Source organism: Glossina fuscipes, unplaced genomic scaffold (genome assembly GCF_014805625.2).
Source record: "Glossina fuscipes isolate IAEA_lab_2018 unplaced genomic scaffold, Yale_Gfus_2 1, whole genome shotgun sequence".
In the NCBI taxonomy this organism is placed as follows: domain Eukaryota; kingdom Metazoa; phylum Arthropoda; class Insecta; order Diptera; family Glossinidae; genus Glossina; species Glossina fuscipes.
The window spans coordinates 30,378,865-30,395,492 of record NW_023998415.1 but is presented as its reverse complement, the minus strand read 5'-3'; the positions used below and the strand labels follow the sequence as shown (position 1 = coordinate 30,395,492).

General features: G+C 31.6%; 1 protein-coding gene across 3 annotated transcripts in view; it reads left to right on the top strand.

The window, feature by feature from the left end:
- The first annotated feature begins 6,683 nt into the window (after positions 1 to 6,683).
- Positions 6,684 to 16,628, top strand: part of LOC119645208 (dual specificity protein phosphatase 15) — a 56,261-nt gene continuing 46,316 nt past the window's right edge. Inside the window, exons 1-2 of one of the 3 annotated variants that reach the window (XM_038045229.1) lie at positions 9,580 to 9,638; positions 9,713 to 9,809. The gene's annotated coding sequence lies outside the window, so the exon portion shown is untranslated. Of the gene's footprint in view, positions 6,703 to 9,579; positions 9,639 to 9,712; positions 9,810 to 16,628 lie in introns of those variants that run through there. The other 2 variants (XM_038045226.1, XM_038045228.1) reach the window with 2 other exon arrangements.

Sequence of the window (16,628 nt, the reverse complement as noted above, 5' to 3'; positions counted from 1 at the left end):
GCAGTTGTGGCTAATAACACTTATATGGTAGAGAGAAGTGACGTCATGCATTTAATATATATCTGCACTTTATTTTGCTTCTTTTGGTAAGGTTGCGACGTTGTATTGAAAAGTAATAAGTGACTATGAAAAATGTATTGCCCTCTCTTTTTAACATTCAAGTGCAGCGCTTTAACCCCAGTGCAATGTTTTTGCTCTTTCTAGTCACTAAAGCAATTCAAAAATTTAAACATGAAAAAAAAATTGAAGCTATTTAAGACGCTCGCATACGTATAAACATTTAATATATATATATATATATTTTTTTTTTTTTTTAGTATATAAGTATAGATATAAGCACATATGTATATGTATATATATGCATGTATATATAGATGTATCGAAATGAAATTCCGTTTAGGCAAACAGTTCGCTTTGTTTCCGTTTTGCTTTTACCGTATTTTCGCTAACAACACTTTCTCTGCGATATTTCACAAAAGACTGAAATATTTGCTCCAATCTATGCGTTATTTGGTCTGGCTTATTAGCTACAGCTTTTTATAATTTATATCCGAAAGACATATTTTAGTTTACTCTCTTCTTTTTTTTTTTTTTTTTTTTCTTGTTTTTGTGCCTGTTTGCATTTTATATGTGTACATTTTGCTCTTTTCTCCTGAATCTTGCTTTCTCTCTCTCTCTCTCGCTCTCTATCCTTCGCTCTCTCTCTCTCTCTCTCTCTCTCTCTTCACCCCTCTCTTGCGTTTTTTTCAAACTTTCTTGAAATGACGAGAACTTTCGCGACTTTATTGACCATTATTATTAATACACATAGGGCAAGAGTATTTGGTCAGTAGTTTGTATATATAAAAACGTAACGAATATTTCTACGTGGTTGTTTAGGCACAGTGGTATTAAAAAGATAAATTCATCAGTATTTTTCCATGGCCTAAAAAAGAAAAATGGAAAATAAATTAAGAAATCGTATTAAGTTGGGTTCAAAACGACTCGTTTATAAGCATGTACATGGGTAGTAAATATGAATATGAGAGAGAGAGAGAGAGAGAGAGAGAGATAGGGGATATATATCGTTTACATGTTTAATTTTAAATTTCTTATATTGCAGCATTTTGTAGATAATTGTTGTGATGACTTTAACAAACCGAAATATCGAGCTTAAAAGTTCAAATAGCCGTAATTTAAGGAAACGATTGTTTTTTTTTTTTTTTTTTGATTTTCTAATATAATTCGGAAAAAGAAAAAAACAATAATCGCAATCTATTATGATTTTCTAGATAAAGTTGCGAAGTCTTTATCATTAATTCCATGGACTGACACACAAATGCGGCATTTCATGTTAATATCAATTATTTGGATAAACATATCTTGAGACATTTCAATGCCTATCTAACTATCACTCACGCATTCTTCAATTTCTACATGCTGTCGTATAATATAGTTGGGGAAGTATTCATGGATTTTCAAATCTGTAATCGGTAGAATACAGTTTTCTAAATAATGTTAATTAACTAAAATGAAAAAATCTCCTTTAATTTGGATTTCGTTGTAATGTTTAGTTTATCTCAAGCACATACGCACATACAGATGCAAATTGCTGAGCGGCCGATGTATTGTATCATTGGTCGGCAGAGTCTTTTAAGTAATAATAATAAGATCAATTCTATGACCTACTTGCCCCAAACAACTAATTTTAGTTAGCATTCTTCAACGAAAGACATTAAACTGTAAAATGGGCTAAGCTCTCTTTACTTGAACAATTTATTGTGCCCAGCTGCTTAAAAAAAGTTAAAAGTTCTGTAAGCATTTTTTCTTAAAGGTGCAATAATTGCGGCCATATTTGTCTTGATCGCCAGTTCCTCTGCCCTTAAAGTTGTAATTATCTAAAAACTATTGGACAGCCAAAAGGACAATTTTTGTTTTTTTTGGCAGATGCAATATGTAAATTATCAGTAGCATTTTGTACTACAATGTTTACAAGTGTTATTAGTATATTTGTTTATTTATTTCATATCATAGTAGATTTTCACTGTACCACGCAATCGAAGATTACCCTATTTGTGTTTATATATATATAGCATTACTTTTCGACAGACAAAAGATATGATAGATAAAAGTCAGACTTTAATCCGACTTTCGCTAGCGGCGGGTATATACGAATTCGGTTCAAGCCAAATAGCATTTGTCTTCTGTTGAATTCTCGCACTTTTCAATTATTCTTTACATATCATGTGAAAGTGTTATCAACAAATTTATTTTTAAAACTCTGCCAATTTTTGTATATTAATAATAAGTTATTATTATATTAATATGAACACTTCAAATTAACACTTATATGAGTACTTGACATTGAATTGTGTTGGCTTAATTTCATATCAAAGAAATATCGTTTTAGCGTTTTAAGTCATTAACTCATTTAATCGCAATTCGGCTACAGTTGAACGGTAATGTAGCGGTAAATCCGCAAGGTTAAAAAATGTTATCATTATTGATTTTTAGAAAGTACGGGAATAAAAGTCAGTATTGATTTTTTACATATATTTATTATAGTTTTTTAATATATATCTATGTTTAGACCTTCTATTCATTCTTTGAATCCAACTAAGCTTGTATGTCCGTATGGCCATTTGATATCTGTCCGTGAAATTTTACCTATATTCTACCTATAGGTCACAATTTTTTCGATATTTTGATAAAATTTGGTACACTGAGACGCTTTGGCTAGACGAGCACTTTTCTGACCACTCCTCGCATATCTACATATATTTCGAGTAATAGTTGTATGGAAAAAAATTGCAAATTTTGAAAATTTTTCATCAAACTTCGCGATGTAATAGTACCTTGGCATTCTGAATATTTGGTCCGGCTGTAATTGTTAATGCTTTACGATGAAAATTTATTCAAGACAATATTATAATTTGACAAAGTGGACCAAATCTGCATGTAGTAGGTTTATTTCTTAAACCACACCCCATGTAAGATTTAATATTTTATGATAAAAATTGATCCATTAACGATAGGAAAATTGAATTACATAGGTCTATTTTCAAGATTTGATCATATATAGGAGTTATCATCAAACGTTGGATATTGGAGTGCGTCATGTGATGTTTTAGGCATCCTCCAGTATGCGGTCTTTCATGAAAAGCATGCCTTTGCATGCTTGAAAATAATGTGTAATTATTACTAAAACGAGTGAATAACTGTACTAAGGGCAGTGGTGTAGTGTACCTAGAGGTCGACTTCGCTCGGCTATATTGTTCTTACTTGTTTTAATCTAGATAAGGTTTTGAAAAAACATTTATAGAGAAATTAGGGTAACATATGCGAGTATCTGCAAAATCTTGAATATCAATTGATCACTTTTGCTCTGACCTTCCTTGCATTTCTGTTGGAGTAAGTTAACAGGCTCGACAATTTCGCTAACAAGAAACTATGCCAACTAAATGCGAGTATCTCGAACTTTCGATGGGTGCCGATTTTCTAACAAAGCAAAATTTGCTGAAACTATTTGACATCTTATGTGACAATGATATGTTCGCTACTATCTGCGATAGAATATTTTACACTTTTGTATAAAAATGATTCTGTTATTGAATAATTAATACAAGTTTAGTACGAGGTGGGGAATAATAAAGTTTCCGTTCAACTCGAAAAGTTTTAGTCGGTAACTTCGCATTGCCATATCAGCAATGTCTCTGCATTTTGTTGACGAGCAACGATATTAGGAGTGCTTTTGTCGCAATTATCCAAAGTAAAAACGCAATTGTATGTCGAATTGTTTCAATTCTGTACAATTTATGCAGCATTTGCAGATGATGCCAAATTTTTGATTTATAGAGACAAACAAAAAATATGTAAAAGATACAGATGATATGCAAAAATGCATGCAAGGAAGACTAAAACAGAATAAAGAACAACTTATCTTCCTAAAGAAATATTTAGATGAAAAAAAAAAACGCTCAAGATTTAATTTACTAACTTTTTCGTGAATTTAGTGTTCTCTGCATATTAAACAACTAAAATTACTATAAGGAGCCACGGCCCACCATTCAAAACCCTACAGCACTTCGATTAATGCAGTCACGCCCTTTCAAATTAATGCGTTATTCGGGAAATGATCGAAAAAGTGGTTCGATTCGATCGCTTGGGCCTAAACAAATTGATTCAGAAAATGTTTATGAATCGATTGCTATAATAAAAGATGGGTCTTCATCAAGTCCTTCTGGCTGCTGCATACGCCCGCATAACTTAATATACCTTTCTACTATAAGTGATGCAGCATATGAAAACTAACGATTTCTTCTTCTTCTTAATTTTTACTTATCTTTGTTGTGAAATTAAGGAAAATGAAATCTTTTGCGAAAGTGAAAGTGAAACTAGAAACGCAAATTGTATACAAATTCTCTTTCTCCAAATTCTGCAGAGAATGCGACAAAACCCGTATAATTATTGCTGCAATCTTCGGTGATCCGCAAGGTCATTAATTAATCTGCACCTTTGGAATGATGGCAGATTAAAGTTTTACATCGAAAATTTTGGAGTCGGTTAGTTCTTCACACATCCGAGCTATTATCTGAAGAAGTGCAATATTTCATTTTCGTTCAAAAGGAATTTAGTATTAGTTGTTGTTAAACAATCTTTGTCACTTAACTCTCTCTCTCTCTCTCAAATATATCTGATTGGTTAGTTAACTATAACTTGTTGTCTTCCAAGTTTTTGCTTCAAGGTATCTAAAGAGTATTCAGCTGTTGTATTTGGAACGTAATATCTAGAATGCGTCGACATACTTCTCATGATCTCGGTTAGCACATGTCTTGCCTTTTTAGCTTTTGTTATATTGACAGACACTATTCTTCTTTTGCCCCGACTAGACTAACAAGTAATGAGGGTTTCGATTTTCCTATATGCCGTCCGGAAACCGGTATTTTTGCAATTTTTCAAAACGACTTCACCGGAGAAAAAATTTAGATGTCTGTCGTCATATGGGCACATTAGTTATAGAGTAGGTCAGTATAGCTAGTTATGTAGAATTGCAACATTGAACGAGTGCTGAGAGCGTAAGTGTTGAAGTCGCTGTCAGATTTGTGAAGGGACGCATAATGACTCTTCGGAAAGAGAAACCAAGCTAGAAGTACGAATTCCGCATAAGTCCAACATCATTCTTGTCTAATTCTTTATCTGATGTCTATAAAGAGTGTAACAAGAATACCACTACTATTATGGTCGGGTTTGTGATTCATAAATATCGCATATTTCTAGTGATTTAACCACTGTGCAAAATATGTTTCGTAAGGTTTATATACTGATTGATTGAGGTTGTTTTCAACCAAACGATCAGCTGTCGAAAATTGAATACACACTTAATGCTTAATAGATTTCTAGTTTGATAATAAAAAGAGAAAAACCTTTAGTAAATTCATTCTCTGTACGAATCTTTACACATGGAGAAGCTAATGAATGCGTATCCCTCTCTTTTCGCATCGCATACCTCACTAGAGCAAAGATATGCTAACTTTATCATTGGATTTGCAACGCATAGATGTATACGACAGAGGCCTGAATAAAATGTGCCTGATAGAAGTGAAAGCGTAAATTTGATTAGTTACACTAATACATATAGAAAATTTTTTTTTAGAATGGCAGCCTCTTCAATTGGAATGAAAGTTCAAAGTCAATATTTATATATATTTATTTATTTTGATTAAGGATAATGGAACAACGCCAGCAATAAAAGCGATCGGACAGTTGTGCTTTTAATTGAACACTTTTTGATATTCAATTTCTGAGCGTTATTGCTGGCATATGCTCAGTCTAACTTAATTTGATGATTTGGATTTGCTGTGCGAAAGTTTTTTTGGAAAGAATTGCTTACGTATTTCGTTCATAAAATCAATTAATGCTTTCCAAGGCGGAAAATCAATTGTCACTTAAACATCTTACATATGCTTAGAGATAATAATTCAAGAAAATAATAATTTTCCTTACGTTAGATAGCATCGTCTTCGAGGTCAGCTTATTAAAATTTTGTCGAATCACTTTTCTCACTGATTTCAAATTTCACGTTATCGTATTTATAGAATTCAAACAATCTTCATATTATATACATTGGTCAGCAAATAATTGAAGCTAATTAATTGCAAAATATCGCTTTTACATACATATGGCATATCAAACGGTATACACCAGAACAGAATTCTATAGAGAGGGAAAATAAGTAACGTTGGGTATTAATGAGACGACTTAGGCCGCATATAAGTTTACTCTTATTACACAAATTCAATACGTACGCCACACACATCACAGTTTATAAATAGATTTATAACGTAGGAATAATAATATGCATGTATGTCGGTATATACGTACTTGTTTTTAAACTCATACATACATGTACGTATATTTATAATTCAATATTTGATTGTGTGTGTTTATTTAATAAGAAGCAATATTAATAATATTAATGTAATAGAGTTTAGTTTGTTCGTTTACTTAATTTTAAAAAAAATTATGACAATCGAGTAAAATTATATAAAACAAAATAGTTAAAAAAAAAAAAATCAAAATTAATAAATAAAAATCTTGCTTAGAGAATGCGAAAGATTAAACTTTGGTAAATGTTTTTTTATTTTTTTTTTATTTTTTTTTATTTTCTTTCTTCTTGTGTTGTTAAAACAAAAGTCGCAGTCGGGCTCGTTTCGATGTGTCGCGGTAAGGAAATGTGTTTCTAAAAATCAGTGACTAGTGATAGCGCATAAAGTAATCTGTTCACACCTAACCACGTAATCATTTCATATATAAAGTACTTTGCCTTTAGCTGAGCTCAGCAGCCATATTAGGTACAATGATCTTTTTCTCCGATTAACGTTTTCATTAACTCATTTTCCAATAATCAAAGATTACAAAGATTTCAAAGATTTCCATATTAACAAATATTTCCAAACACTTGGTTTTTCCAAATATATCTTGCTTGTCATATGCATCGCAGTCTGCCCCATTTCTCTTTGATGAACACAAAAAGCGTTAATAATTTAACATGACGCGTATAATCCATGTTGCTTATAAGCCGACTAGTATTCCTGCCATTAATCATTCAGTTCTTGCGTCGATTGGATTGAGTATGCACTGTAGGATGCTTCTTGAAATTTACAATTTTTGTCCAAAAAACCAAATGAATGTTTCTCGACTTTTACCAACACTCTTACACATTGCTTCGATATTAACATTTAAAATGTTTGTTGTTGGCCGACCAACCTTCCTGAATTTTCCAAGTTCTCCACACCCCAAATTGATTCGAATTGATTCGGACCACATTTTTATAACAAAATTTGCGATCTGTGGGCGTGACATTTTCATTAGTTTTAGATGAAAACACATCGCTCTCTCGTATAAGGCTCCATTTTTACTAACCTTAAACCTGTCAGTTGGCAAAATATTTCTTTTTTTCTATGGTTGTCAACACTTTACCCTATAAATGGCGGCAAATTCAAATGTTTCGTAAATTTTGGTTTATCCTATATAAACCATTTTGACGAAGAATAGCTGAACTAGTTGAAGTAACTATACGATCTGTCCATCGATGCTGTATAAAAATTTAAGAAATGAATAGCAATATGATATCTGATATCGCGTAGAGCATAAAGTTCAAGTTATTCTCGAGCAGGGAAATTATATTAAAGAATTTTTAGCAATTTATTCAAGTTGTTTGAAAAAAATCAAGCCTTTCTCATGAAATTGTTCACTTTTGCGAAGAGAAGTATTATTCCATTCTTCCGATTTTTTAATAATTAAGCAAATTGTCATTTGCTGGTGTATATTCTCGCCTTGTGACTTGTCGCTAGCCATAAAAGAAAACAATGGGCATCCTTGTTATAGTTATTTTGATTTTGTATTAATTTCGGTATTCCGAAGGTGTAGTCAGAAGAAAACGTTTCAATATAAGTTTTATTATAAAACAGAGTTGTTAAATCGCGAAAACCATTTAGAGAATATATTACGTTGTAACTTGTGATGTCTCTGTAATGCGGTTATAAAATATTTTCAATTAAATGTAAGGCTTTCTTATGAATGATATATGGTTAGGTTGAACGTACTGTGCCTTTTATGCTCTTATACATATATTTTGTTTTGTTTCTTTCTACTGTCATTCCATGCGTAAAGACAAGAGATAAATAAATTAAAAAAGTAAAATAAAAATAAAAAAAAAAAATAAAAACTCATGTAAAAGAATTTTTTGAAGAATACATTTTAAATAAATTTAATTAAAATCTAATTGACAAATGTATTAATTATTGTTGCACAGTTCACATTGTTTTCGATTTCCTCTATATAACAAAGAGAAATTGTAAATCTATATAAATAAATTTTCTTGTAGCTACGATGGCGTTAGATTAACATATATATACAGTGAGTTTTATTAACGTTGGGTTTTTTCGCTCGACGAAAAGTAAACGCCTGTTAAACGTAGTCCATTGTTCAAATTTAAAAATTTTTTTTCACTATTTTTTACTACTAGGAAATACATACATATTAAAACAAAAACGAAGAAAAAAAAAAAATATATATATTATTCCAGACTAGAATTTGCCAGGACAAATGACCCAATTCTTCATGAAATGACTGTTAATTCATTGACAGAGGTGATGAGAGCAAATATAACGGAAAAAATGTACTTAGAAATGCATGTTCCCTGTCTCAGGGAACATGCAGAGGTTCTTGTACCAGCGGCTTACGGTGAGCATGATAGTGAGCATGTTATAGTTCGGTGTGTATTAGGCCAATGGGGTCGGAACATGTAGGGCATTGTAAATAAGGAGAAGTTTTTAAGGATATGAAAGGAAAATTTGATAGAAAGAAGGGACGACAAACATGGTATTTGGCAAACATTTAAATTCTACCAAGATAACGACCTCAAACATAAGCTCAGGTTAATTCAAGAATGGCTTTTATCTAAGTGCCACAAAGTGCTTCATCCTCTTGCACACATGATGAGGCATGAAACCCATCAAAAATATGTGAGATGAATTAGATCGTCGTGTGCGAAAACACACAATCCCTTTCATTCAAGATGTGAAAAATAAACTATAAGAAGAATGGGGTAAGATCCCTGTTCCTTACATAAGAAAAATTTTCTGCAATATGTCAAAAGGTTTAAATGCACCTCTCCAAATATTAATTTTTTTTAGGATGCGGTTTTTTATCCTCGAATCGTTCTTTATATGAGAAAAACCCAATATTAATGAGACTCACTGTACATATCGCGTTAATGCGAACGAAAGCAACGCAATGAAATATGAATTTATAACCAAAGACAGGTATTAAGCATTAATTTCGCCAATAAAAATTATTGGTTCATCATTGCACTTGTACTACAAGAGATTACATCTTATTTTTTCTTTTTTTTATTTATTTATTTATTTATTTATTTTTTTTTTATATATGTGGGTGTGTTTTCGTTTCCTTGATTTAGTTTCGCTTTAAATTTGCTTTTGCTTTGATTGTGTGGTTTCCGTGTGTGCGTGTGTGTGTGTGTGTTAGAGAAAACACCAAAACAATATTATTATATTAAATATAGTCGGCTTGCAACGAATCCTTGTAAGTCATCGCTAATGAACTTAAGAACAAATAAATGTTTGCAAAGACGCAATGTATGTATAAAATAAAGCATGTATGCAAAATGTACATTTAAACGGTATGAATTTCTTCGTTATTCTCCCTCTAGTTTAGTCTATATCCTATATCTGTGGTTGCAGAAGAATCAAAATTTGCTGAAAAGATACGTATACGTATAAGACTGGCTGATAACAAGACTAGAGTTCGTAAGTTCTATAATTTTTATCTATTCTATCTATTCTATCCATTTTGAATCTCCTACCCGACGTACAATAAGTGAAAGAATTTAAGATAGATATTTTTCGTTCTGAATACGTTTTTGAAATCGTGGCAGACAGGCGAACGTGGGTCCTCTAGTTAACGAATCGTATAAGTTGTTGATTAACTGATGCCTATCTCTCCATGCATTAGCTAAGCGCTTGACAAATCTAATACAACCTGGGTGATGATGGGTATGAAGATAAACAAAAGAAAAAAATCTACATAACAAATATGGATTTTTATGTATTTTTTTTTTTTGTTTTTGTTTTCTTTTTCGGTTAATTGCTTGTAAAAACCAGATACTTATATGAATGCATATGTATACGCGCACGTACACAATTCCATATTTGGTTAAGCGATATTGTAAGCGTTTCTAACATTATTGTTTATAGTGCTTTCTAGAAAATTTTGAAAATGATTCATAAGAAAAACGTTTTTATTTATTTTGTTTGTATTAAATATTTGATGAACTTTTTGCTTTTATATTTTATTAAAAGTCATTTGATATTATTATTCACTTATTGATCAAAGAATATTTGGTATTATTGCGTTTTGTTTTTTTTTTTTTTTTCATTGATACCTTTGCCATCTGCGAAAGGCGATCAAGAAACTAAACTTGGTATTCGAACGGGGACATATATTAAGTTTTTTTTGTGTCTAGCGGGCGCACACGGCAAACGAACTTAGGCCAAGGATAGACGCTGAGACGTTGTGGCGTCACAACGACGCCTGTGGCCGGATATGTTTACCTTCTTGTGTAGGTTGAATGTGAAAGCCGGTACCGTTTAGATTGTTTCTTTTATAACTTCACTAATTTGATAATCATTCATCATTTAAGCAGGAATCCTGCAGATATGCACAGATGTACAAATGCCACAACAATCGATCGCTTTAGTTAAAGTTAGAACTGAAAATGAATCAAAGACATATCTGTTGACAACTTTTAAAAAAAGTAATAAGGCTACGCTCTGCTTAATCATAATTTCCATTGCATACGAACTGAATGCATGGAATGATTGAAATTGATATTATTTTATTTCTTGTAGCCATAATTGTGCTTCTAATTGAATCTTTGCGGAATCTTCGTTCAACGATTGTTGCAAAGCTGACGGCATTTTTCGTTATTGCATGCATTGCGCTTTCAAAAATAGCTGAAAAGTATTTAACATTGTTGTGCTAATGAAAGCAAAAATAATTATATTTCTCATGTTTTTTTATCGAGTTTACCTGCTATTTACATATCATCTTACAATGGTTTTCCCATCGGCATTTTACACTTTACAGTTGTGGTGATTCGACAAGAGCTTGACACTAAACAATCAACTACGCGGAGATGTTTATGCATAATTGCAACGGAATTTTACGTACAATGCTACTACACCTTGTCCACTATCCGCATGTAGGCCCTTAGGAACATGGAGTGAATTTAATATTTTTTCCATACGAAAAAGTAGAGATAAACTGTTTCCATTACTCCATTAATGTGTAGAGTTCAGAGAACATATTCTTAAGTTGGATACAATGAAAGTTTGCAGTACGTAGACCTGTAGGTTGAAAAACTTGCATTGTCTGGATTTAAAAAGAAAAAAAAAAGAAATCTCCTCATTTTTCGGACGCAATATTATAAACTGCTCAGATTTTTAAAATGTTATGGCTTTTAGTATAGAGTTTTGAGTTTGCTTATAAATTTAATGAAATCTTAAAAAGCTTCGTAATCAAGCTCAGACTAAGTATTCGACAATAAATGTCAAGAAAAGTCATGTAAATCAAGCGAAACGTATAAAGATCGATTGCATTTTGCACAAGCATTAACGGGATGCAGATTAATTGCCTAAAAACTGCGGAAACCGCACTGTACATAAATAATATTTACGATACGACGTGCGAAGCCAGTCACCACAAGACAGTGAGTGAATATTAAAATATTCAGTCGGGCCCACCTTTTTTTTATTATGTTGATCGATTCAGAAAGTGATTCTAAGCTTGTCTGTCCGTCGGTCCGTTGCGATCTCTTGTATAATTTTTATGAAATTTGGTACACTGTCGTCTTTTGACCCCAGGACGGGCACTATTAACAATAATTTCGATCATTATTGGCATAGCTAGAGTTTGTGTAGGGTATTTAGCGAATGGCCGTGGCTCATTATAGTGTGTTTTTATTTGATTTATTTGAATTACATTTAAATTTAAAAACTTTTGTTTTTAATTATTATCCGCTTATATTAATTAAATTATATATATATTTTTTATTATTAAAACTAGACTTGTAAAATCCCCTTTTCTGTATCCCGCATTTTATTTTTATTTTATTTTTGAATAAAAGATGCTGTTTATGGCGCCAATTGAAGGTGAGTCCGTTTTTTGTTAATTGACAAAATAATTGAACAAAACTGGTTTTATTGCGAAACTTTTCGTTTTACAAAAACTAAAATTTCCTTCTTTGGCTCAAAATCAGTCTGAAAGCATTTTTTTTATTTTTTTTTTTTTTAGTTTTTTAAGTTATCCCCGGAAATAATATAAACTTTTGTTATTTAGTTAGCATATGCCGTAGAAGTATGCCTTGAAGATGCTTAAACATGAACGTGCATGCTTATCAATTCTGTATCATACTAAGAAAGTTCATCTCTCTGTCGATCGATCCACTTGTTTATGGATTAAGAACAGCAATGCATTATACAAACATTTCACGAGACAGCAAAAAGGTTAAACCACAGTTGTAATGAGTGCTTAAAATTTGTCTTTTTTATATATATTGTTAATATATATTAATCGCAGATGGAACAATAAGTTGTTGGACGCTTTCATATTCCGTTGAGATGTCGTGTCGTTTCTATGTTAACAAAAAATCCCTTCAAGTCGAATTCTTTAGTGTGTAGTAGAGGAATCATTTCAACGTATTATTATCATTATTATTATTAACTTGGCCAGAGAATAAATTTTAAGACTAAAGTCTTAAAGCACTAGCATCTAAGGCTTTCGGCTTTATTAAAAACTCTACCACACTTGAAATTTGAATATCTCTATGTACTCTATATATATATATATACATGTAGCGATATCGGGAAACAAGGATTAATGTGCGAAATTTTACATTTGTCTTGTTCCCATTTTTTTTTTAATTTTTTTTAAATTTTCATTTATTATATCGTACATTATGCCCGGTACGGGTAAGAACATGTAACACACAATCCATAAGAGGATTTTTAAGGCAAGATCATGTATTATTAACAAAAACAAAAACAAGAAAACGGAAAATGATCTCGTTAATATGATATATATATGATATTTGCAGTATTACCAAATTTGAAACAACATTTCTCGAGCATTGACGACAACATTTTATGGTGCATTGAGATTTGCACAAATTAAATGCTATGTACATACATATGTTTTCTTGTGATAAGGCTATGTAAAATTTGTGGGAATGTGCGCAACATCTAGAACGAGTTGAGGATAGGAATCAATTCGTTAGCGTTTTTTTTTTTTTTAAATCGATTTAAATCTGTTTATCCGTTCATCCGTCTAATCTCAGTTTATATATTTTTTCTAGATATTTTGATGAAATTTTAGTTGGTTGATTGATTCATATGTTCTGGCATAGGTGCGAATTCTATTGAAAATGCATCTGAATGAAACTATGTTAAGTTGGCTCGATGGAAATTAACATTTTTTCATTTATTGTTTGTGTGTATGTAAAAAGTTGTCCATTTAAATAAGAGCATACGAAAAAAAGTATAATTAACATAAACGAGATCTTGAACGCATTAAAGACACGGTATAAGTGAAATATTACTTCTCTCATACGTAATACTCACCAAACGAGAACGAGAACGTTTCGTCACGTTCGTTATAACTCAAGACTTGATTTGGACAGAGTTTATTATTTCGACTGCCATCTGTTTTATTATTACTATGCTTCCGTTTTTTTTTTTTTTTTTTTTATGGAAAAGATATGGATGTGTTGGTGTAGCAAATATCTTTGAGCCATGAAAATAGCTGGGTGTTGTTGCAACGTTACCTAATTGTATCTTAATTCGTTTGTGATAAAGATATACTAAGTATGTGCTCATGTATGCAACACTCAGTGTACATCATTCTTTCAAATAAATTCATCATTCATTTTTAAGCAGTTCTCTATGTCAGTCCATCTCTCTGATGTCTGTTCAGGTTTCTTGTTTATTTGTTGCATTTACATATAGAAATTTTGAAAAAGATTTCCTGATCAAATTTATTCTTCTGACAAGTTTTGGTTCAGCGGCAAATCTTACTAAAGGTGGATTGGATGGAAGAAGCATGGAGAAGCATTATTTTCACCCACTAAACGAATGTGAAAAAGTTAGATGGGATGAGATGATGTTTTCTAAATTCTTTTCTATAATCGTGTTATATGTGATCGGTTCCAAAAAGTCTAGCCCCGTGATCTTAATTTTCATGTCAAAGGACTATTGAGGAGCAATTTTCATCATAAAATAATAAAGATTAGATTTTATTGCCATATAAAGTCTTACTTTTCGTAAGAAGAGCTATACAGTGGAGCATTCAAAAAATCGATTCATACGATCCAAATTTTCTATATTAATTCTCTTATGTCGAACGACCTATATTATCCTGTGGTCTTTGTTGGGAAATTGTGAAAATTTGCAATTTTTTTTTTATATAATGACTTGGCATTGTAGGCGAATTTGTCCAATCCATTTTGAATAGTGCTTGTTGTTGGGCCAAGTACGCGAATGCACAAAATTTTCGTCAAATTTTCTCGATAATTGCCTATACGTTGAATAAAATATACGCGACAACAGCCATCAAGCGGACAGACGGAAGGATAAGCTTAAGTTAGTTGAGAAACTGTCTCAGAAGCGATTGGGTATAATAAAAGAGTTTTTGTTTTAAGCTTTCCTAATAAAAAACTATTAAGTAATATTAAGTATAATTAAGTAACGTGAAATCGTGTTAACGTAGAGTATGTAAAAGTTCGTTACTATCGAGAGCAGTGTTTAGGTTGTTTTTTTAAATGTCGTATACATTGCTTCCATAAATGGCAGAGAGCAACTACGTCGCACATATAAGAGACACTGACTTCGAAATGTTTCTCATAGAGAATGTTAAAGTCAAAGGACAAGAGACATCTTTTAATATGTATGTATGTATGTATGTATGTATGTGTAAATCATTTCTTTAAAATTTATTTCGCATTATTACAGTAATAGTGATGATGCTAAATACAGGAGGTTAATTATATTTTTAGAAAATTTCTTTACATTTATGTGGAGCTGATGTTGCGTTCGTCGTAGGCATTTTGGTGAGCAACGCATACGAAAAGCTTTAGCAAAGTTAACAAAAAATGAATATTATTATAATTTTTTTTATTTTTTTTTTATTTTTGCCTTTTAAACTGGGAATCCACGAGTTCAACTTGACAAGAATTGTCAAAAGAAATAAAGGGGAGTATTTTGATAGCTATCACTAAACGATGATAAAATATTAGATTTATTAGTGCATTTGTAACAACGAAATATATGCCAACTATGGACATGACGGTCGTGTTTCTTCTTTCGACCTGCTGACTGATTAAGTGATTGCTTTACAAGCCAAGCCTTGTAATAAATTAGAAATTTAAAAATGTTTGAAAAAATGTAAAAGATTGCGACTAATTGCCGGCAACAGTCCTTTGTTTTATCTTATTAAAGCAATTTATTCACAAATCGAACTGAGCAGCAGCATTTAAAGTAATACACATTCCAAGTTGGCATTCAGGCGAGCACGGCTTTCTTGCGGATCAATTACACATTTCGTATGAAAAGCGGTTGGAAAAGATGTTACTCGAAAGATTCGAAAATATAATTTAAAGACTGCTTTCACTGTCGAGAAAAAGAAAGATCTCTCACCTAAGGCAATTGCTTGCTTCTGCTTTCATCCAGGATCGCGATACTAAAGTGATAATAGAAATGCATTACCTATGGAATTTTCAATCCCTTAAAGTTGTCCCCTATTATTTTATTGGATTATTTATTTTAAATTCCATAAAAGATTTTTAAAGTAAATTACTTTTAAATTAATTCATTAACTATTTCGTTGCCCACAAGAGATTCAAAAAGCCATCTGTTTTTGATTTATTTACGTAGTAATTAATGATGAATGAAAGCATTTCTCAATCAACTCAAAAGATTTAAGTGAGAAAAGCTTTCAAGGGTATACACTTTAGTGTAAACGCAAGTCTTTCGTTTCATATGAATGGAGTTAAAAACTTATGAAATGAATTTTCAATTTTTTAATGTAACGAGGTCTATGCATTCATATGCTCTTGAGTTGCTTTTCAGCTTTAACTCTATCGTTCATTACGATATTCATAATTTTTATAAACCCGATATAAACGTTAATATGAAACGAATGCGTGGCTTTTGTTACATAACTGAACTAACAGTTTGAGGGGCACAGTTAAAAGCGAGTGAAAAAGTCACTCAATGGGTTAAATTCGAATTCGAATGAAAATTTTAATCATAGAAAAATGATTTTGACGCTTAGGTCGCTAAACCGAAAGAAACTATTTTATGGCTTACTTGGTAAAATAATTCCTCCGGATTAGCTCCAAAATGCAAAAACTTTGCTTTTACCTTACCTTAATTAAAAAAAAAAAAAAAAAAAAAGGGGACGGGGGGGGGGGGGCGGCAGAGAACTTTCCAATTCCGTGACTTAAAGCATAGATAGAAAATTTTAAATATTATTCCCTTTAGTATATGATTCAAGGGCTGATCAGGTCAGATCGT